Source organism: Bos grunniens, chromosome 16 (assembly GCF_055505025.1).
Source record: "Bos grunniens cultivar Pamir isolate PY7600 chromosome 16, Bosgru_T2T1.0, whole genome shotgun sequence".
Classification (NCBI taxonomy): domain Eukaryota; kingdom Metazoa; phylum Chordata; class Mammalia; order Artiodactyla; family Bovidae; genus Bos; species Bos grunniens.
Genome location: NC_141180.1, coordinates 48,128,349 through 48,150,984, shown reverse-complemented (window position 1 = coordinate 48,150,984; position 22,636 = coordinate 48,128,349). Strand labels below are relative to the sequence as shown.

The 22,636-nt window shown below is 45.6% G+C and overlaps 1 long non-coding RNA gene across 1 annotated transcript; it reads left to right on the top strand.

Annotated features, from left to right (window-relative positions):
- The first annotated feature begins 5,545 nt into the window (after positions 1 to 5,545).
- Positions 5,546 to 15,220, top strand: LOC147356769 (uncharacterized). Its single transcript, XR_015142800.1, has 2 exons — positions 5,546 to 5,631; positions 14,783 to 15,220. It is a non-coding gene; the product is annotated as an uncharacterized LOC147356769 (long non-coding RNA).
- The last annotated feature ends 7,416 nt before the right edge of the window (positions 15,221 to 22,636 follow it).

Here is a 22,636-nt window from a genome sequence, read left to right as displayed (position 1 = left end):
CCCCTGGGTGGGGAGAGACAGAGGAGGGTTTCTGCTGTCATAGCACTGACAAAAAGACTAGAAGGAGATGGTGGCTGAAAAGGTCAGGGGCGGGGTAGTCCATGCATGGCTGTTATTTATTTATTCATTTATTGAAATGCAATTGATGTATAACATCATATTAGTTTTAGGTGTAAAAATAATGATTTGATATTTGTGCATATTCCAAAATAATCACCCCCAATACGTCTAGTTAACATCTGTCACCATACAGTTACATGTTTTTTGTTGTTTTTTTTTCTGGTGATGAGTGATTTATCTTGATTATTTGGCTAAGAGCTATTGACCAGAAGGATTAACATCTTCACTGTGAAATATCCATTAACTAGATGTGAAGAAGGCTGCGTGCAAATGTGCTGCTGATGTCTCAGTGTGCCCGGGTGCTATCATTTCCTGCTCTGTGGCCCTGTGACGTTCTGTGCTACTCCCCAAACTCCTCTCCCCCCTGCACCTGCCCACATGCTCCAAACAGTGCTGTATGGCATTCACTTCTACACTATACAGAACATGTATCACTGTATATTATTTCTGTCAACATCCATCCCACACTTAAATTGCATCTTTTTTGGAACCATTCAGATTTCAAAACCAAAATAAAATAAAACTGATTCTGAAAGCTTCTGAGAATTTCAGCACCCGTCCCATCAGTACTAGACCCCTCGGTTTACTGGGATCATGAGTCCAAGGCTGGGAATTTGTCCCCCAGGAGGGTAGAGATGGAAGTCAGCTTGCAGCTTCTGAATCCTTAGCCTGTCTGTTACAGGTCTGAGATGTGCAGTGTTTCAGTCTGCTGGGCCGCCATAACAAAATGCCACAGACCGGGGACCTGAAACAACAGACTTATTTTCTCACAGTTCTAGAAACTGGAAGTCCAAGATCAAAGTACTAACATGGTCAGGTTCTGATGAGAGCTCTCTTTCTGGCTTGTGGGTGGCTGCCAACCTGCTGTGTGCTCACCTAATGGGGAGACAGCAAGCTGTCTGGTGTCTCTTCTTCCAAGGATGTTAATCCCATCATGGGTGCCCCACCTTCATGAACTCCTGTCAACCAAATCACCTCCCAAAGGCCCCACATCTAAATACCATCATACTGCAAGGTGGGGCTTCAAGAGATGAATTTGAGTGCTAAGTCACTTCAGTAGTGTCTGACTCTTTGAGACCCCATGGACTATATAGCCTGCCAGGTTCCTCTGTCGGATTCTCCAGGCAAGAATACTGCAGCGGGTTGCCATGCCTTTCTCCAGGGGATCTTCCCGAACCAGAGATCAAACTTGCATCTGCTGTATTGGCAGGCAGGTTCTTTACCATTTGGGGGAAGACATAATTCAGTCCATAGCACGCAGGTTTTGTGTGTTTTAATGACCAACCTAGATAGCGTATTGAAAAGCAGAGACATTACTTTGCCAACAATGGTCTGTCTAGTCAAGGCTATGGTTTTTCCAGTAGTCATGTATGAATGTGAGAGTTGGACTGTGAAGAAAGCTGAGTGCTGAAGAATTGCTGCTTTTGAACTGTGGTGTTGGAGAAGACTCTTGAGAGTCCCTTGGACTGCAAGGAGATCCAACCAGTCCATTCTGAAGGAGATCAGCCCTGGGATTTCTTTGGAAGGAATGATGCTAAAGCTGAAAGTCCAGTACTTTGGCCACCTCATGCGAAGAGTTGACTCATTGGAAAAGACTCTGATGCTGGGAGGGATTGGGGGCAGGAGGAGAAGGGGACGACAGAGGATGAGGTGGCTGGATGGCATCACCGACTCGATGGACGTGAGTCTGAGTGAACTGCGGGAGTTGGTGATGGACAGGGAGGCCTGGCGTGCTGCGATTCATGGGGTTGCAAAGAGTCGGACACGACTGAGCAAGTGAATTGAACTGAACTGAATGTTGCTCCTGTGGTAGTGGCAAAAATACAAGATGACTTGGAGTCCCTGAGGTGTGCAAACCCCTGAAAGAGGTCCGTGTGTACAATGTTTTATTGATTTACACACACACACACACACACACACACATAATCTCACTGGATCCCCACAGAGTGAGTGCCCTTGTTTTAATTTTCAAATGGGTACACTGAGGTTTTCTGGAGTTAAGGAGTCCAAAGTCCCTTCTGAAGTTAGAGCAGATGTACTGTAAAAAACTCCAGCTCTTGTTGGTTCATCTAACTCTTTTTGACCAGGCACCTTCTTTATAATTGAGCGGCCAAGATAAGAAGGGAAGAAAAGTGGAAAATAGTGAGAAATCACTAAGGACAGCTGCACAGTACATGTCATGTATTGAGTTATGGGACAAAATTGCCAGTGCACATTCGGGTCTGGCTCATAGTAGGGACAGGGTCATTGCTAGGAAGAAACCCCACTTCTCCTGCTTTTGACAGCTCAGGCTCAAGCTGCTTGCCTCCTGAGAGCCTGGGGGCATAACTCTTGGGGTCAGGGAGAGAAAGGCCCAGAAACAGGCATCTGTCCTCGACAGGCGACTGGCCCCTGGGCCACACAGGATGCCTCCTGGCTCAGGTTCCACACTGCCCTCTGGCCAGAGGTCAAGGGCAACTCATGGAGGTTGTTGCTTGAGCCCTTTAGCCACTGGGTCCTGATGGAGGCTCCCCTTAAAGAATCTTGGCAGCAGTTATAGTCTCTAGTTTCTGTTTTTAGAAACGGCAAAAGCAACATGAAAGGACAGTGCTCTGTGATAAGGGGCCACCTGATAAACATCAGCTTCCTACCACTGCAGCTGCTGCTGGGGGCCTCTTCTCATTGTCCAGGTGGGTGTGGACTCTCAGGATCACATTCCTTCCTCTGCCGACGGCAGCTTCCCTCTTACCGTGTCCCCTCTGCCAACCCTGCCTAGTCTCCCAGCTACTTGGTGGCCCATACCAGAATGTATATATGTATGCATGTATATATGAATGCCAATAGAAACATCATATATATATATATATATATAAGCTGATACATATTACATAAACATTCGTGTGTATATATGTGTGCATTACATGGGCTTCCCTAGTGGCTCAGACGGTAAAGCGTCTGTCTACAATGCAGGAGACCCGGGTTCGATCCCTGTGTTGGGAAGATCCCCTGGAGAAGGAAATGGCAGCCCACTCCAGTATTCTTGCCTGGAAAATCCCATGGACAGCAGAGCCTGGTAGGTTACCATCCATGGGGTCGCAAAGAGTCAGACAAGACTGAGTGACTTCACTTTCACTTAATGTATACATACACGCACACATACATGCATACATACGTATATACATACATGTACATGTGAGTGTCCATACCTCTCTTATCAGTGCTTGCATGTGCCCTGGCACTGTGCTCGACCCTGTCTGCAGGCCATCTTTGTGAAGCAAGAATGGGCTATTGTACAGATGAAGAAACCGAGGACAGGAGATCTTAGTTGGCTGCCCAGGGTTAGGATGGAATCCGGTGCTTCCTTTCTCCGAGGACTGCTCTACTCTGTGCTGGCCCTTGGCCTTTCCTGGTCCAGGAGCCCCAGTGATGAGACCACTCCCCCGCCCTGCCACCACCTTCCAGGTCCCTGCTGGCTTGGATGGAGTCTCAGGGGTAAACCAATGTGGCTGAGCCCTTGCTTTTTCCCCAGACTTCTTGAACTTCTTTCCTGCCTAGTCTCTAAAGTTAACAGAACAAACCCAAAGCATGGTTTATGATGCACAGGGCTTGATTTGACTTCATATATAAGAGTGCACGTATTCTGCAGGAATCCATTAAGTCTACCCCAGCACGGGCTACGACCACGTCTGAGAAAGGCCTGAGCCACCCCGGGCCGGGTTCATCCACAGTTCACGTGGCAGAAAGGAGTGAGTCACCCGTCAATGGCACAGCCAGGGCTGGATTACCCTGCGGCTTCCTTCCTTAAATGGGCAGAGATTCCAACTGCTGCGTGCATAACAAAGACTGTAATGTCCCACTGGCCAATGGAGAACAGGCCAGGGAGCAAAGGAACCGCAGCAGCTGTTTTTTTCCAGAGTGCTGAAGGCTGCAACCCTAGCCCCCCTCAGCTGTCACGGTCAGCCCTTGTGGGGTCCGGCAGAGAGCACAGATGGCCCAGGGCCATTGGTCCCACCCCTGGAAAACCGCAAGCGGAATCTGTGTCCTGCGGACAGGGCTCCCCCAGTGAGCTCGGCGGCCAGCTCCCTGCCCGGGGCAGCACGGCTTTTTTAGTTGAAGGAAAACAGTGGTAGTTGGCGAGGCTTTGGGCAATGGAACAACACTAAGAATGCACAGGACCGCAAACCTCATCTTCTCCCTTAAACCTTCAGTGCCTTATCTAAGCCTCACTCCCGTCCCTGCCTTTTTGTTCTTGATTCTCCTCTTTGCCTCTTTTGGAATACGGGCTAAGTGTTGGATAATTATTAAATGTTAAATTCATTAAAGAGTCTTCATGTACTTGTGTTTTCTTGCTAATTAAGCTACAGCAGAGGAATACAAAAAAATCACCCCATCCCAACTTCAGATTCTTTCCTGCATGACGTGTAAGTCTATGAAAAACTAAGCTTTCACATGTGTTATAATCACATATAAAAGTTCAACATTCTGCTTATGAAAAGGAAGATAGGATCAATGGTAGAGCAGAAAGAAGTGTGAAGGGGGCTGAGATCAGAACAGCGTGGAGATAAGAACATGAGTTCTGGGACCAGTAGACAAGGTTCCCAGTGCCAACCCTGTCACTTTCTTGTGGGACCCTGGGCAAGTCTCTTAACCAGTCTCAACCTCAACTTTTCTCATCTGTGAAATGGGAACAGTAACCCTGAGCCTTCTAGGGCTATTGTGAGGATGGCATGGGGAAATAACAGAATATTCTGTAGTTAGCAAGAGTTCAGGAAATGTTCCATTCCCCATCCCCCCACCAATTATTGATATTTTCCAGCTCTAGGACAAACATCTCTTGGATTGGCCTTGGTAGATAATTTAAGGCAAGTTGGCTGCCCAGCAGAATTCGCTGCAGTTCTAAGGCCTCTCCATATTAATAGGACTAATTGTGTCGAAGCTGATGGAGCCTTTGGTTTGTGGCCAGAATGCAGAGGCATGAGGCCCTCTTTCATGCTTGTGAATGGCTGGGTTTGGTGAGCTCCTTTGATGAGTTTTTTTTGTCTGTATTCAATCGGGTCAGTGTCCCTTCCCTAGAATGGAAATGGGGTCAGTGTCCTTTCCCTAGAAACACCGCACCCACGTCTTTGCCCCTTCGAGGGGCTGGTTTGTGGTTGTTGCTGTTGTTTTATCAAAACTTTCTTTAAAGTGACCTCCTTTCTCCACAGCGCATGCTAAAATTCTGGGCTCTGTAAATGTTTCTGAAAGCAGCCCTACTGCCTTTAGTTAGATGCCAAATAAACAACTCTCCCGCTGGGAGAGGACCCTCTTCTCACACAATCCCAGCCCTGCAGGGCGAACGGGACGCTGACCACTGTGCCCTCTGCGGATGGAAAGGACCCCAGGTTGATCTCTCCCGAGAACAGGGCAAGCGCAGTGCTGCTGCGCTGTGTTCCGGCTCCGCCTCCTCGCGCCTCGTCCGACGTCCGCCTTGCAAGGCGCTGCTGTCCCCGGGCTGAGCTACTGGTCCAGGATGAACAAACATGTTGACTTCCAGTAAGTCCTTGGCTACCCTCTTCCCCAATCCTGCCCGGTGCTGAGAGCTGTGGCGTGGAATTAGTGTGAGACTGGGAACCCAAGGAAACTATTATGGTTTAAAACTAGCGGGCAGCACCCAACGCTCCACCAGGCTTGTTGGGTTTCAGCAGCTAAAACTGTCCAGTGTGCTCATAGTTATTTCTTGACACAGATTTCACCCTCTAAAATCACCTCACAAATAAGGATTAGGATCCCATTTGGAGGGCAGACTTGAGAAAGAAAGAGTGATTTGCAAGAATGCAAACCTAAATGTTAGAAGTTACCTCTTCATTGTGGAATTATGGTTCATTTCATTAATCAGTTTCCTTATTTGTTTTTGCTTAGCTGTATTTTCTAAACTTTCCCTACTGGACATGTTTCATTCTTGTAATAAAAATAGATAAAGTTTTATGTTTTAGAGTAAATATGACTGAAACAGTAGCCTGCATGTACATCATTCTTTCCTCCGGATGAACTAAATCCTGACAGTTTTTCCCTTTTTCAGGTATAAATCATTATTTGCTCTGAGTGAGTTGGTGAGTGCTATTTACAAGGCTATTTTAAACTAACAAGCTTATTTTGGAAGGTTGTGATGGACTTAGAGGGAATTACAGGATTTGAGTTGGGCCATGTCTTGGGTGCAGTGTGTTTTGATAGACAAAGAGGAGAAATGACTAAGTGCCTCTTTGGCTGAAAGGAAGCAGGATCGAATCTCTTCAAGTTTACAATGGATCCAAGCAACTACTTGTTTTATATGTCAGTTAAAAAGTCTGGCACCCCCTTAAGAGGCTAAGCATCTCTCTCTTTACACTTCTTTTTACAGGAATGTTTGGTTACCGAAGGAGTTTGCTTGATTAGCACCGTGTGTGCAAGCTTGTGTGCAGAGGTGTTCCTCCTGAGGAGCTAACCCACCTTTCAGAACATCAAGGCAGTATTTGTGACATAAAAGAGACATGTTAAGATGACTTTCTTCCACAGAGGCTGAAAGGTCTGTGCTTAGATCCTCAGATTGTATGTTGCCTTATGGAGGCAACGTGGTGATTTGTGACCTGCAGTGAAGCCCGGAGAAGATCAGGGGGTGCTGTGGTGGTGGAGGGGAGTCCCACTTGTTCCACACTCCCTCCACCCTCCATCAGGACTGAGTTCACTCTTTCAGCTCCACTGCTTTCTCTCTGTCCATGAATAATAATAGGGCTTGCTGATCTGGTGTTTCCTTGAGTGTTTTCTGTCTACCTTCCCTCAGCCCCAGAGATGCAGATACACTAAAGGCAGGGGGGCCTGTGCATTTAGGCCCCCAGTGCTGAGTGCCTGGCACTGCTGGCTGGACCTGGAGTGACTGCATCTGAGCCTGGGATGCCAACTTTCAGCAGAGCAGATAAGGCTTGATCGACCCAGGCTCTGGGCAGGACGGGAGAGCCCTCCATTTTAGAAAAGCTTAGGAGGTGTTGGAAGAAATCGGCAAGGTTCAAGTCAGCTTCTGAGAATCCATGCTTCTCTGCCATGAGGATTTGGTGAATTTCATAGACATAGGAGGCTGGCAGCAGAATTATAAGTAGACTTCCAGAATATCCTGGGGCTAACCTAAGGGAGAACTGCTGGAGAATTGCTCTCGGAATGGCGAGGGAGGGAGCTTTTGATGCTTTCATTGGAAATTTCGTAATTTATTTCCTCTGTGTGAAAAACACACATGCAATCATGTTACTGCTACATATTATAAATGGTTTTGTGTGCAGAGCCAATGGGCAGGCTTGGGATCTAGTGCTTTCAGGAGAATCATAACGCTGGTACCTGTATGCTAAGGCAGTTTTAAAAAGGATGTTTAGTATCAGGCACTGTTCATTTAGGAAATAGGATCAAATGGAAAGTTAGTTCCAATAACTGACCAGATATGGCATACTGGTGGCACTTTATTTCACTTAATAGGAGTTTTCATCAAAGCTTCTTTTGGGTGGTGGTATAAAGAAAGCTGAGTGCCAAAGAACGGATGCTTTTGAACTGTGGTGTTGGAGAAAACTCTTGAGAGTCCCTTGGACTGCAAGGAGATCCAACCAGTCCATCCTAAAGGAGATCTTTCCTGGGTGTTCATTGGAAGGACTGTTGTTGAAGCTGAAACTCCAATACTTTGGCCACCTGATGTGAAGAGCTGACTCATTTGAAAAGACCCTGATGCTGGTTAAGATTGAGGGCAGGAGGAGAAGGGGACAACAGAAGATGAGATGGTTGGATAGCTTCACTGACTCAATGGACATGAGTTTGGGTAGGCTCCAGGAGCTGGTGATAGACAGGGAGGCCTGGCATGCTGCGGTTCATGGGGTTGCAAAGAGTCAGACATGACTGAGCAACTGAAATGAAATGAACAACAAGGTAAATCTTATTTTCTTGTTGACTTACATTTGACTGCCAAAATTACAAAAATAAATCTTAATTTGGCCTGTTATAAGTTCAGAACTTTTGATAACTCAAATGTGATTTGTGAAAGTTTATCTTTGTCTATTTAGCTAGCTCTTCTTCCCAGAGAATGCAAACTAATAGAACAACACCCAAAACCCCCAATGAACAATGTCTGAAATCCTTGATGAAAGAAACTATTTCCAAGCAACTACAAATATTTTTAGAAGAACTAATTACAGAAAAATTACCATTGTCCTAAATAAACAAACATGCATTTAACACTTTGTTGGTTTGAGAGGCATTTAAAGATGAACAAGTCAGTTTCTGCTCTCAGCATTTAAATAACCAATGCCTTGCGTGTGTGCTAAGTTGCTTCAGTCATGTCTGACTCTTTGTGACCCTATGGACTGTAGCCCCCAGGCTCCTCTGTCCATGGGGCTCTCTAGGCAAGAATACTGGAGTGGGTTGCCATACCTTCCTCCAGGGCATCTTCCCAACCCAGAGACTGAACCCACATATCTCATGTCTTCTGCATTGGCAGGCAGTTTCTATATCACTAAGCCACTTGGGAAGCCCACCCAATGCCTTGGATTCAAATAAATTGAATACAATACTGAATGCTTTAACTACATCATTTTCAACTCCCAACTTTTTAAAAAGGGAATACTATGTTTCTTGGTGTACCTCCTATACTTCATATTCAAATCTAAATCAGTGACGCCCAGTTTCTAATCCTATCAGTTAACTGACAGTAAACTTTCATGGACCAGCAGGCAATGAATAGGCTACCTTCAGTCCTCTTCTTGCTTAAAATTTTAGAAGCATTCACTACTGTTGACTGTTTTCAACTTCTCATTACACCGTCATCCCTGTCTGTTTTCTCCTTTCTGGTCCATCACCCCTCTGTAAGTACTCTCTATTGAGTCTCTTAATAGATGTTCTGCTGATCTTTTAACGCCAGTTTTCCCAGATTTCTCTTCTCATGTTTCTCTTCTTACTCTAGATACTTTCTCTGAACAAGCTCACAAGCTCCTGTCACTTCAACCACAGGTCAGCAGTCTACCCTTAACATTGACCTCTCCATAGACAGGAGGAAGCCACCCAATCTTCAAGGCACTAAGTAACACAAAAACAGGAACATTGTTACGGCAGCAGTGTGCATAATGGACTGGATGAGGGTATGATAGAGATGGCTGTGGGCTAGGAAACTGGTTACAATGTGTTGCTTTACACACACTGACCTATTGTATCATTTACTTTATCTCCATTATGCTTCTTGCCACAATTTCTTGAGTTGTCTGTTCATGTGCTTGCCTCAAAGGAGGGTTCTTTGAGGGGAAGGGCTATGACTTTCATCTTTTGGTCCATAATAAATGTGGTAGTATGATTTACTGCTGATAGGGGAGCAGTGGGATTGGAAAGAAGGGATAAAGAAGACATTTTAGATATTGATAACACTTATTGGAAGCTTCCTTGGTGGCTCAGATGGCAGAGTGCCTGCAATGTGAGAGACCCAGGTTCAATCCCTGGGTCGGGAAGATCCCCTGGAAGAAGAAATGGCAACCCACTCCAGTATTCTTGCTTGGGAAATCCCATGGACAGAGGAGCCTGGTGGGCTACAGTTCATGTGGTTGAAAAGAGTCAAACACGACTGAGCAACACCAGTTGGATGTGGAACCTTGATGAGATGGGAACAGTTAAGAGAACTCTGAACATCAGAACAAGGCAACTGGCAAAGGTGAGGCCATTAAACTGAGTTCAGGCACACAGAAAGGAGGCACTAATCAAGTCAACAAGTTGGGTTTGGGATGCTTAGAGATTGAGGCACAGCAAAATTTGGATGTGGAAGTATTTGGAAGGTAGATAGAAGCACAAAACTACTGATCTACTGTGAGTTATTCCATGAAACTAGACATTAAAACTGGGGATTTAAAAAATTCTGTTAATAATTGAATGAGGGCATCTCTGGGTTTAGCTCAGTTCAGTTTAGTTCAGTTGCTCAGTCATGTCTGACTCTTTGCGACCCAATGAACAGCAGCATGCCAAGTGTCCCTGTCCATCACCAACTCCTGGAGCCTACCCAAACTCATGTCCATTGAGTTGGTGATGCCATCTAACCATCTCATCCTCTGTCATCCCCTTCTCCTCCTGCCCTCAATCTTTCCCAGCATCAGGGTCTTTTCAAATGAGTCAGCTCTTCACATCAGGTGGCCAAAGTATTGGAGTTTCAGCTTCAACACCAGTCCTTCCAATGAACACCCAGGACAGATCTCCTTTAGAATGGACTACTTGGATCTCCTTGCAGTCCAAGGGACTCTCAAGAGTCTTCTCCAACACCACAGTTCAAAAGCATCAATTCTTCTGCGCTCAGCTTTCTTTATAGTCCAACTCTCACATCCATACATAACTACTGGAAAAACCATAGCCTTGACTGCTGCTGCTAAGTCACCTCAGTCGTGTCCGACTCTGTGCGACCCCATAGATGGCAGCCCACCAGGCTCCCCTGTCCCTGGGATTCTCCAGGCAAGAACACTGGAGTGAGTTGCCATTTCCTTCTCCAATGCATGAAAGTGAAAAGTGAAAGTGAAAGTGAAGTCGTGTCCGACTCCTAGCGACCCCATGGACTGCAGCCTACCAGGCTCCTCCATCCATGGGGTTTGCCAGGCAAGAGTACTGAAGTGGGTTGCCGTTGCCTTCTCTGATAGCCTTGACTAGACAGACCTTTGTTGGCAAAGGAATGTCTCTGCTTCTTAATATGCTGTCTAGGTTGGTCTTAACTTTCCTTCCAAGGAGTAAGTATCTTTTAATTTCATGGCTGCAATCACCATCTGCAGTGATTTTGGAGCCCCCCAAAATAAAGTCAGCCACTGTTTCCACTGTTTCCCTATCTATTTGCCATGAAGTGATGGGACCAGATGCCATGATCTTAGTTTTCTGAATGTTGAGCTTTAAGTCAACTTTTTCACTCTCCTCTTTCACTTTCATCAAGAGGCCTTTTAGTTTTTCTTCACATTCTGCCATAAGGATGGTGTCATCTGCATATCTGAGGTTATTGATAATTCTCCCGACAATCTTAATTCCAGCTTGTGTTTCTTCCAGCCCAGCATTTCTCATGATGTACTCTGCATATAAGTTAAATAAGCAGGGTGACAATATACAGCCTTGATGTACTCCTTTTCGTATTTGGAACCAGTCTGTTGTTCCATGTCCAGTTCTAACTGTTGCTTCCTGACCTGCCTACAGGTTTCTCAAGAGGCAGGTCAGGTGGTCTGGTATTCTCATCTCTTGAAGAATTTTCCACAGTTTATTGTGATCCACATAGTCAAAAGCTTTGGCATAGTCAATAAAGCAGAAATAGATGTTTTTCTGGAACTCTCTTGCTTTTTTGATGATCCAGCAGATGTTGGCAATTTGATCTCTGGTTCCTCTGCCTTTTCTAAAACCACCTTGAACATCTGGAAGTTCACAGTTCACATATTGCTGAAGCCTGGCTTGGAGAATTTTGAGCATTATTTTACAAGCGTGTAAGATGAGTGCAGTTGTGCGGTAGTTTGAGCATTCTCTGGCATTTCCTTTCTTTGGGATTGGAGTGAAAACTGACCTTTTCCAGTCCTGTGGCCACTGCTGAGTTTTCCAAATTTGCTGACATACTGAGTACAGCACTGGGTTTAGAAAGCTCCTTAAAAATCATCTACCTCAATTGTCTGTTGAATGCTTTAATCCTCTATAAAACTTACCTGCCAGTCTTCCTACATTTTAGTCTCCGTTGGTGAGTTTTTTTTTTTTTTTTCTTTTTGATTCATCTTTAAAGACTGTGGCCTTTCTTAATGCCAGTATTAAGTTTCTGTAGCTTTAAAAAAAAAATCATAGCACATTTTTATAAGTCATCTGTTTAGAAAAATATTTTATTGAACATTTATTTACCTAGCTTGGGTATTCATAATTTTACTGCTAGACAATCTGAAAACACGGTTCTTGTTAACAGAAGCTTTGGATTGATTAGGAGACAAAAGGTAAGAGCTGGCTTAGCTCTTAGCAACTGCCTCATCTTATCTCCAAGGCTTCTACTATTGGATTTTCTTAGGCAAGCAGGAAGCAGACTGCCTGGGAGTGGGTCTTGGCTGCTCTTCCCACTAGCTGAGAGGTATTGAGCAGGTTAACTTAAACCACAGAGCTTTGGCTCCTTCCAGTGAATGGAGACAGTGATTCTATCAATCTCATAGGGCCATTGGGAAGTTTGTCTTAATAAATATTAGCTTGTATTATTACTATGTCAGGCACACGCATCCAGGCAAAAATCACTTCTGGGGAAACATCAAGAGAATGAAGAAAGATGACAGAAGCAGTCCTTGTTTCATCTAATGACAAAGAAAGGAAATGACTAGAATCAGGGAGGTCTAAATGTAACAGAGAGGAAGCTGCAGCACTGAGCCAAGAGTCACTCCGCTCACAGTTTTCCAAGGGAGAGAATTACGGGAAGACGCAGCTTCCGGCATTTAGAAGTGAGAATGTTTTCATCCTCATTGTGAGCCCTATTTTAAATAGTTTGGCTAATTAGGTGATGATTAAATTACACGTCTCCCATATGTTTGTGCTTTCTTCTATGCAGAATATATCTGCCTGAAAAGTTGTAGGTGAATTACGTGTTTGTGAAGGAATTCTTTGATACTTTGCACAAAATAAGCACTCACATGTATTCAACAGTAGGGGCTTCCCAGGTGGCGCTAGTGGTAAAGAACCTGCCTGCCAATGCAGGCAGACAGTGATAGATGCAGGTTCAGTCCCTGGGTCCGGAAGATCCCCTGGAGAAGGGCTTGACAACCCACTCCAGTATTCTTGTCTGGAGAATCCCATGGACAGAGGAGCCTGGAAGGCTGTAGTCCATGGGTTCACAAAGAGTCAGGTGCAACTGAACATGCGTGTATTGAATGGTAAATTACTTTGTAAAGCCGATAATAATAACACCTAACATGTTCAAACAGGTTCTATGTGCATCACAGGATTATCTCATTTAATCATGTGAAGTTGGTGCCATTGTTATCTCCAGTTAACTCTCGAAGACACTGGAGTCCGTAGAGCAATGAATCATTGGTACTGTCAAGATCTCTCTGTCATCTCTTTGTTTGCATGTTTTGATTTTTGTTGTTCGGTATTCTTAGAACAGAATGCACCTGCAGGAGAAATGATAGAAATGACTTTCAATGGATCTTTAAACAGACGTGACTGCTAAAGCATCAGGAGGGATGGCATATGGCTAAGCTGAGGATAGGAGCCATGGAAATAGTGTGGTGACTCTGAGTACGATGGGCAGAGAAGGGGCGATAAGGAGAAAGAAGGAGGCAGACTAAGCTGGATCTCCCTGTGAAAGTTGACACAGAGAGTGCCCCGGCAGAGCAATTACGAGTAAGCCTGAAGGATGTTGGCCTTCTCTTTACTGAAACAACACTAGCCCAATATAAATGGGCCCAGCCAACCTGTTCAGCCTTATCTATTATTCCCTCCTCTCAAGACCTACTTTCCGAGAGCAGTAAACTACTAATATGCCAACTAATATGTAAACTAGTAGTATGCCAGAAAATACTCTTTCTTTTCACATGTCTGTTTTTACATACAGTATACCCTCTATCCGAAATCCCCCTCTTCACAGCTGTTTCACTTAATAAAGCCACTACTTACTTTGTACCCATTCTCTTGCCCAATACTTAACATAGATTATCTCTAATTCTTATACAATTCTGTAAGGTAGGTATTATTATTTTCACTTTGCAGATGGAGAAAGAGAGGTCCACCAGTTACATAATGAACCCAAGTCTACACAATTAGATCTAGGGCTAGAATGTAGTTCTGATTTTAAAGTCTGTCACTTTCTCCTTTTCCCTTCCTTTAGAAATTCCCAGTTACTCTTCTAGAAGCAGCCCGAATACCATTTCTTCTGTGAAGCCTTTGTAGATTTCCTCAGATAACGGTATTTCCTGATAGTCTTGTAATACTCTGTGTATGTGTGTTCAGTTGCCCAGTCTGTCTGACTCTTCGTGGCCGCATGGACTGTAGCCCGCCAGGCTCCTCTGTCCATGGAATTTTCCAGGCAAAGAACTCTGGAGTGGGTTGCTATTTCCTACTTCAGGGGATCTTCTCCATCCAGGGATTGAATCCGCATCCCCTGCATCACCTGTTTGGCAGGCGGATTCTTTACCATTGTGCCACTCGGGAAGCACTTGTAATACTCTGTACATGGTACCTACTGTGAATATATCTACAAAAATACCTACAAAAACAGCATTTACTAAAGTTGTATTTTAATAATATGTCTACATGGGGGCTTCCCTGTTGGCTCAATGGTAACCTACCAATGCAGGAGACGTGGGTTCGATTCTTGGATTGGGAAAATCCCCTGGAGAAAGAAATGGCCACCCACTCCATTGTTCTTTGCCTCGAAAACTCCATGGGCAGAGGAGCATGGCAGGCTACAGTCCATGGGATCTCAAAGAGTAGGACACGGCTGAGCAACTAAACAACAGCAATAGCTATCTTGCTCTCCAGATATGGGTTCTATTAAAAGAAGGGGGTATATTTTTACATGTCTTTATAATTGTATCTTACCTCTCTCCCATCTTCCAACCAAGCCTCCCACATTGTTCATCATATTATATGTCCTTAATAAATTATTATTGAATTAATGAATAAGTTAATTAATGCTAAGGAGCTCATTTGAGAAGCTGTGAACTTCCTCCTCTGTCAGATTATTGATTCTGCCTTGAAGTATGTTCCCTGTCTGCATCCCACATGAGAGATGAGCACTAACCAGATGGCCAGCCATGGAGGCGTCCTTGGAACCCAAAGCCCACCTCCGAAACCAGTGGCTGGAAATGATTGGAGACCATACAGACCCTTGGCTAACTTTTCTGTGGCCCCAGCAGCAGCAGCAGCACCAAAGCTGAAGACTGTGTGAAACTGAATTAACTCTTCAGGATTTGACCTGGCTGAGACATCCTCGGCCTCCCCAATCCAAACTCGCTTTATAGTAATTGCTGAGTCACCTCATGTCAACATTATTCAGCATAGACACTGGGCTGCTCTGACTGATGCTTCTTCCAATATATATTGCAGCCAGACATCCAAGCCCCAACACTAATCTGAAGTTTATGACTTAATAAAAGCAGAATCGCTTGACCTATCAGAGGTTCCCCCACATTTTCTGTCAATCATTCCCTGGTGACTGTGTCAGTCTTTGACCTACCTTCTTTTAGATTCCATCCCCCTCTCTTCCTTCAGAACATGACATGGTTTGTTTCCAGAATGGTTGTCTGGAAACATGATTAGAGAGAACGGAGCAAGTCTCCATCATCGAAAGGGTTAACATCCCTTCCCTGGGGGCTGACCAAAGCTGAGCTCCCACCCCAGTGCAGATAGAGACGTCTATTCAGTCACAACAGGGCAGCATGGGCACCCCACGTCCTGAAGAGGCTTGCACACCAGCCATAACATGCAATGGAATAAGTCATTCAGCTTGTATTCTCAAAGCTGTTTTACAAAGAACATAGACTTCTTGCTAAAGTGACCATTTATCCTGCTTTATGCCAGTTGTCCCAGCGTCACCCTGTCCAGGCTTGCATTTATCACAAATAGAAGTGTCCAGGTTTGGAAGATGTAAGCTGCCCTGTTCCTGGCTGTCTCTTCATCCAGTCCCAGTCCACTAAAAGGACAGCTGTAGCTAGGAAGTGTATATTGCCCTGTGCATCCGGGCATGGGAAGAAACCCAGCCAACAAAGGGCAGGCGATTCAGCAGATGTGTGTAAACCAATGGGGATCTCATCAAGTCAGGCAGACCCAGGTCCATGCCCAGGCAGCGAGGCTGCTGCTGGGCATTATGGAAGAAGGTCCATCTCAAGGTGGCCCCTGTCACCACAGAGGCCCGTCTTGGAGCTTTTAGGAGGCTGTGCTTTTTTTCTGGATAAAGCCATTATGTAAATCCTTATGAAGGAGCCATTAACTGATTAACAGCTGAGTATAAATTAGCTTGTATGATTAAGTGATTAATACCTATTGTGAACTAACAGAGCCCGAAGAGAATAGAGTCTGATGAAAAGAGACTAAATATTTAGCCTGTGCCATTATAAGGTTTTTAGGTAGATATGTGGCATCTCATTTGGATGTGATTTCTTCTACTGTTTCATCACAGGGAAAGAAGAAATAATGACAGGAGGGGGGACCTATTCCGAGTAAGTCAGACTTGTAGACATGCTGTCTACACATCGCATTAACCCTCCCAGCAGGCCCTTGAGGCAACAGCTGGTTTCCCCACATTATACGCTTACACGTGAAGTCGTGGGACTTGGAGGGACCAAGCAAATTGTCCAAGATGGCAGAACCAGGACTGAGAGCCAGGATAGACACAAATTCCCTCACAGGGTCACTAGTGATGAGAAAATTAAAGAAAAAGTGTGACTTGTTCTTCAAAGAGTTACAAGAACTGGGGATGATTGAGAAAGTGATGATAAAGAGGAGAATGTGAAGTGGGTGATGGTGATGACTAGTTTAAATACTATGTGCCAGGCACCCTGCTAAGCTTTTCACATTTATTATTTTATTTAATCTTTATAAAATGCCTGTGTGGTAAGTGTTATGAATCTAATTTTTGCAAATGAGAACATCAAGACAGTGACTGAATTGTTGTGCCAAAATTTGAGTTCAGTGCTTTCTGATGACCAAAGAGCTCAGCCTTTCTGTGTTTCTGGCCTCTTCCCTCACTGACCTTTGGTCTGCTGCAGCAAGACCCAAGGACAGGCAAAAGCTCCCAACTAGAGCCTGGTGCCAAGACACCTTGAAGTGACAAACCCTGGGAACAAAGTTGGAGATAGAACTTGCTGTTCTCCATCAGGATTTTGACTCAAAAAGAAAAATTCTGAGTAATACAATACTAAAAAAAAAAAAAAAAAAAAGTCCAACATTAAATCAAGTGCCTAAATTAATTAAATATAACATAAAAGTATAGAATTGGATCTAAGAATATGTATTTTCTTAAATTTTATTCTCTGTATCATTTTTATAAATAAAGATTGGGAGTCATGTTAAGCTAATTTAATTGATGACTCTTGAGATGAGGAAAAAAGGTAACTGAACACTTTTATGGTCTGTTTTAGGGAGAGATTGACTATCCAATGGACAGATGAGACCTTTGGGTGCTGAGGGGTGAGAATCCACCAAGAAAAGTCCAGAATGAGGCTGGAGTGCTGAAATATAGTTTAGGGATGGGGACAGAACCAAATCCAGACTATTTTACTTGAGAAAAGCAAATCAATGCATGAGTACAAAATGAGATGTTATGGTTGCTGTTTAGGCAGTAAATCATGTCTGACTCTTTAGGACACCACCAACTGTAGCCCACCCAGCTCCTCTGTCCATGGGATTTCCCAGGCAAGAATTTTGGAGTGGGTTGCCATTTCCTCCTCCAGGGATTCTTCTCAACCCAGGGATCAAATCCATGTGTCCTCTTTTGACAGCTAGATTCTTTACCACTGAGCCACCAGGGAAGCAAAATGAGATAGTAGTAACTTAAAGTGAAGACAAAACCTGTCCTAGACAGACCATCATTGCCCTCAGCACCGGAGCATTAGCAAAATCACTAGGTGGGGGAAACTCCCTTTTCATTCTTCCTATTTCAGTTTTCAGTCTCAGTTTTCATTGAGGTTCAAGTGCTGAGGTTGCTGCTGGAGATCCCAAAGCTTCACTGACGGAACACTTCGCCCTTGCTTCAGGCTCCTACCCCCATCATCAGACTCTGAACCTTTCTTTGGGGATAGATTTTGCCAGATAAACAAATCCATGCAGATCCTTAGCAAGTTGCTATTAAATGTTAAAACAGGAGTTGCTTCAATCCTTAGATATGCTACTAATGCTGAGCCTTTTATAGATGAGGGAGAGCTGGTAGGGGACAGTTTTGGGGTGCTGCTCTGTGCAGTCTGGATAGATCCCTGGGGAGGTTCTGAGCCAGGGAGAACTGGGGCTGCTGGCAGGACAGGAGAGTGTGTGTGTGGCCCAGGGAGCGCTGAACAGATCAGCAGGTAGACGGTCTATCTCTAGCATGATTCCCACAGATGCTCAAGACATGTTGGTGACCCCAGCCTTCTTTTCTTCAAAAATTGGTGTCACAACCCCATTTGGATAAGGATTTAGAGGAGGAATCCCCGTTGTTTGCCACAAACCCCTGAGCTTCTTGTAGGCAGGAGCATGTCTTAGCCCACATGGAGCCAGCGCCTTGCTCACACAGGTGTCGATGCTAATGCCATCAACCCCCGTGACGAGAAGAGCTCAGAAATTATCCATCCTTAGCTAGCGGCTCAGCTCTATTACCGGGATAACCTGGTCATCTGTACATCTACACGCCAGATTTTTCCTCCTACCCCTAAGCGTTTGGGCTCTGATTTTTCGTGTATCTCTAGATATTTTTAAATTTCATTACATAAATTCTTGTAATCCACTCATAAAATAAGTCAGTGTGTAAATAAAGCAATAACGTGTTCAGATTTGTTGGATTATCACAAGCTATTACCTGGCCCTTTAACAAACTTTTTGTGTAGAAAAATGGTACTCATGAACCTATTTACAGGGCAGGCATAGAGACTCAGGTGTAGAGAGCGGTTTTGTGAATGCTATGGGGAAGGAGAGGGTGGGACGAATTGACAGAGTAGCACTGAAGCATGTACACTGCCATGTGCAAATAGATAGCTAGTGGGAAGCTGCCGTATGACGCAGGGAGCTCGGCCTGGTGCTCTGTGACACCCTGGGGCGTGGGATGGCTGGGAGGGAGGGAGGTCCAAGAGGGAGGGGACATTTGTCTACTTACAGCTGATTCAAGTTGTACAGCAGAAACCAACACAACATTGTAAAGCAATTATCCTCCAAATAAAAGTAAATTTAGAAAAACTTTTAAAGAGAAACATGACGATATTATGACAGGTCATTGCTGGATCTCCTGTTTGTAACGTTATGTTAGAAAGAGACCACCTAGGCATACATGTGGGTTGCACAATTTCCCTTGGAATTCCCATCTACCTGGTACTTTTTTTCTTCACTTAATGCCTTAGGAAATCTCTGCTAACATCCTCTGACAAAAGTGAATGCCACAAATGTATTTGAGCTTTGAATTTTTCAACAGTTTCAAATAGGGTTGAAAGCTTTCTTACCCCAAGGGATGGGGCATCAATTCTGTGGAAAACTAGGGCACAACAGCATCAGGGGGACCTGGGCCCTGGAGCAGGAGAGCAGGTAAATCAGAGCCTGGTTTGTGCCCAGTGTTGGCCACGCTGTCCCTGTCACTGGGGTTGGAGCAGCTGAAGCCAGGTGGGTGAGGAGCAGAGCGGCTGTGAGCTCTCTAAGGTGGCCAGATGGCAGGGAGCTGCCTGCTGGGCACGAGATGGCCAGCACAGGCATGGGCACTTTTTGCTGGAATTTGCTTTCTGTTATCAGGGCGCCAGGTGACATGGGTCATCTTCCGCTTCAAGCCAAGTTACAGGACAACAGGAGAAATCTGCCACCTGGCCGAGACACCTCGGTGAACAGCCCTCACATGGGCTGAGTTGCAAGCCGATTCTCAGAGAACAGCACTCTCTCCTGTCTGGTCCTCAAGGGCTCCTCCTGTCCAGTCCTGTGCAGGAGCTCAGCCGCCTGCAGGCCTCTGAGCGTCGAACTTTAAGTTCCTCGGCCAGCTGACCCTTCCAGCAGACCCTGAGGTGTCTCACAGTTGTGCTGCAGACCATAACTCCATCCCCACCCCACGCCCACCTCGCTCCCCCACTCACCATCTGTTTTCTTGTGTGTACTTCCTGAAGGAATGTGAGTCACAATAGATTTAGCAGGGGTTGAACCAAATGACTTTACAAAGAAAGACAATTTCATATAAGGAAAAATAGTTTAAAAAAGAGAAGGTCAAGGGTAAGAGTGCTCTCTGACAAAGGCCAAAAACTCTTCTAGCCGAGGACTCGGGCTCCATGACTTGAACCAGGAAGGGAAGGATTTCAGTGAGATTTGCTCAATAGCAAAGTAACCCAGATCCCTGGGTGGGGAAGAGCCCCTGGAGGAGGACATGGCAACCCACTCCAGTATTCTTACCTGGAGAATCCCATGGACAGAGGAGCCTGGCAGGCGACAGTCCTTGGGGTCACAAAGAGTCAGATACGACTGACGCGACTTAGCACAGCCTCTGTCTGGGCTTTCCTGGTGGCTCAGATGGTAAAGAATCTGCCTACAATATGGGAGACCCGGCTTCGATCCCTGCGTCAGAAAGATCTCCTAGAGAAGGGAATGGCAACCCACTCCGGTATTCTTGCTTGGAGAATCCCATGGGCAGAGGAGCCTGGTGGGCTACAGCCCATAGAGTTGCAGAGTCAGACACAACTGGAGCAACTGAGCATGCATGCATGCAGCCCTCTAAGATTAAAGACCACAGCCACTTTTATTTGTTTTTTACCTAAAATGCCCCAACAGTCTAGTAACTTTTCAGTGACTGGCAGGTGCTATAAATAACATCAGAATCGGAGAAATGAACCGGGATCTTACCATTACTCAGCCAATCCTCTCCCTTTAGTGAGCTCAGGCATGCGTGAGTGTTTGATGTGTATCATGAAATTACCCCACAAATTTTACTGTGTGTTCTAAGTCACTTCAGTCATGTCTGACTCTTTGCAACACTATGGTCTGTAGCCCATCAGACTCCTCTGTCCATGGGATTTTCCAAGCAAGAATACTGGAGTGGGTTGCAATGCCCTCCTCCAGGGGATCTTCCTGACCCAGGAACTGAACTTGCATCTCTTGGGTCTCCTGCATTGCAGGTGGATTCTTTACCTCTGAGCCACCAGGGAAGCCCACAGATTTTATTAAACTTTATCAATGTTTGCAATATGTTTTGGGGCCCTCCCTTCCCCTCCCATCCCTGCCAATAATTGAGAAAGGCCCTGTGATATGCAAATCATGGTAGAGAAAAAGGATAGTCAAGTCCCATAAAGGGAATGGTGAGCTTCATTGATCTGAACTCCAGATTGTGGACAATAAACTTTCAAGAACAGGACTGGGAACTTTGGTTCAGTATTATTAGTCCTGTGACACCAGTCCTCTGGTCTTCACAAATACATATTTAGGTGTGTTGAGAATACATTCAGCCTAAAGTAAAGGGCCCTTAGGAGGCCTTGTCAATCCAGGCATAAGACTAAAGATAAAAGGATAGTCGGAGGACCCTTGGGGATTGTCCTGTTGGGGCTAAGGAGAGTTGTACCAGCAGGGGCGGGCAATAGGGTCCTGCAGACAGGAGAGTGACAGGAGCTTGAGGAGTCTCCTAAGGAGGGGCGAGATGCATGGGGTGGGGTGTCCTTGCAGCCCTAGTAGGACACGGCCGTGGGGGCCAGGCCTCCACGTGCTCGTGTGTGTGTGTGTGCTGCTGGGAAGTGGCCAGGTTCTGACCCCAGGGAGCTGCCCAGCAGGTGGGAAAGGATGGGCAAAGCTGCCCTGAATCCCAACCCAGCAAGGAGAAGCACGCAGACAGGGTGAGTGAGGGTGAAGAAGAGGCCAGCCAGGTCAAGGCCTTGGAGAATGTTCTCTGCTGGGCAGGTTCTGTGAGAGCACAGAGCCCTTGGCTCTCGTCATGTTGGCTTCCGTCTGAAGGTGTCTGGCAGTCTGACAAGTACCAGGAGCCTTGGGGTGTGTGCTGTGGTTGGAGAACAAAGCTTTGAGCCACCGGAAACTCAACACCCTCGTGGGCTGGATGCCCTTGTCTGGGGATTCTCTGAGGGAGAAATCAGAAACCTTGCAGCAGCATTTCTGTCATGCAGAGGCTCCAGGACAGTTGCCCATGAGGAAGGAAACCCTAGGCCCAGCTGGATGCACTGGTCCGGAGCTGGAGCCAGGTGACCCCTGGAAAGCTGTGACTTCACAGGCACCACTGGTGCTTCAAGGAGAGCTCGCGAGTCGCTCAGGAGAGGGACGGGCTGAGCACTTACCTGGAGCCCCCGCCTTGCTTCCTTTGCTTGGCTTCCTCAGACTTCCTCAGTTTTCCAGTTTCCTTACTTCATTCTGCCTATGGAAGTCTTATCTCCTATAAATAATTTTGTAACTTCCTTTATCCTGAGTGTAAATGATGGAGAAATCTTACATATTCCAGAAGGGCTGATAGTTTAAGAAGACCAAACCTTGACCCAATGAAAGGAAATATTGGCGGGTCAAATAAAAAGACCTGAACGCCTGTGTGTTCAGTTTAGAGCATTTGAGAAGATACACAGGTTTGTCTATTGGCCTGGATTGGTGGGTGGGGGGCAGACGTTTAATCTTATGTGAAAGGAGTGGGCACAGCATTTTGGGGGTGTGGTGATGTCGTATGGGACTGGCAGTCAGACTGCTTCCCTCTCAGGCTCTCCATTTCTGATCTGTCAAGTGAGCGAGCTGGTCCAGGCAGATGACGTGTAAGAATTCTGCAGCTCTTGAAGTCAACAGTTTTTCCCATCAGGTGGGATCTGTCATTCTGAACCTGGAGAAGCTGCTAAGCACCTGGATCAGGTGCAATATAGACAGAGGCCCCATCAGAATGGACCTGAGAGTTGCTCAAGCC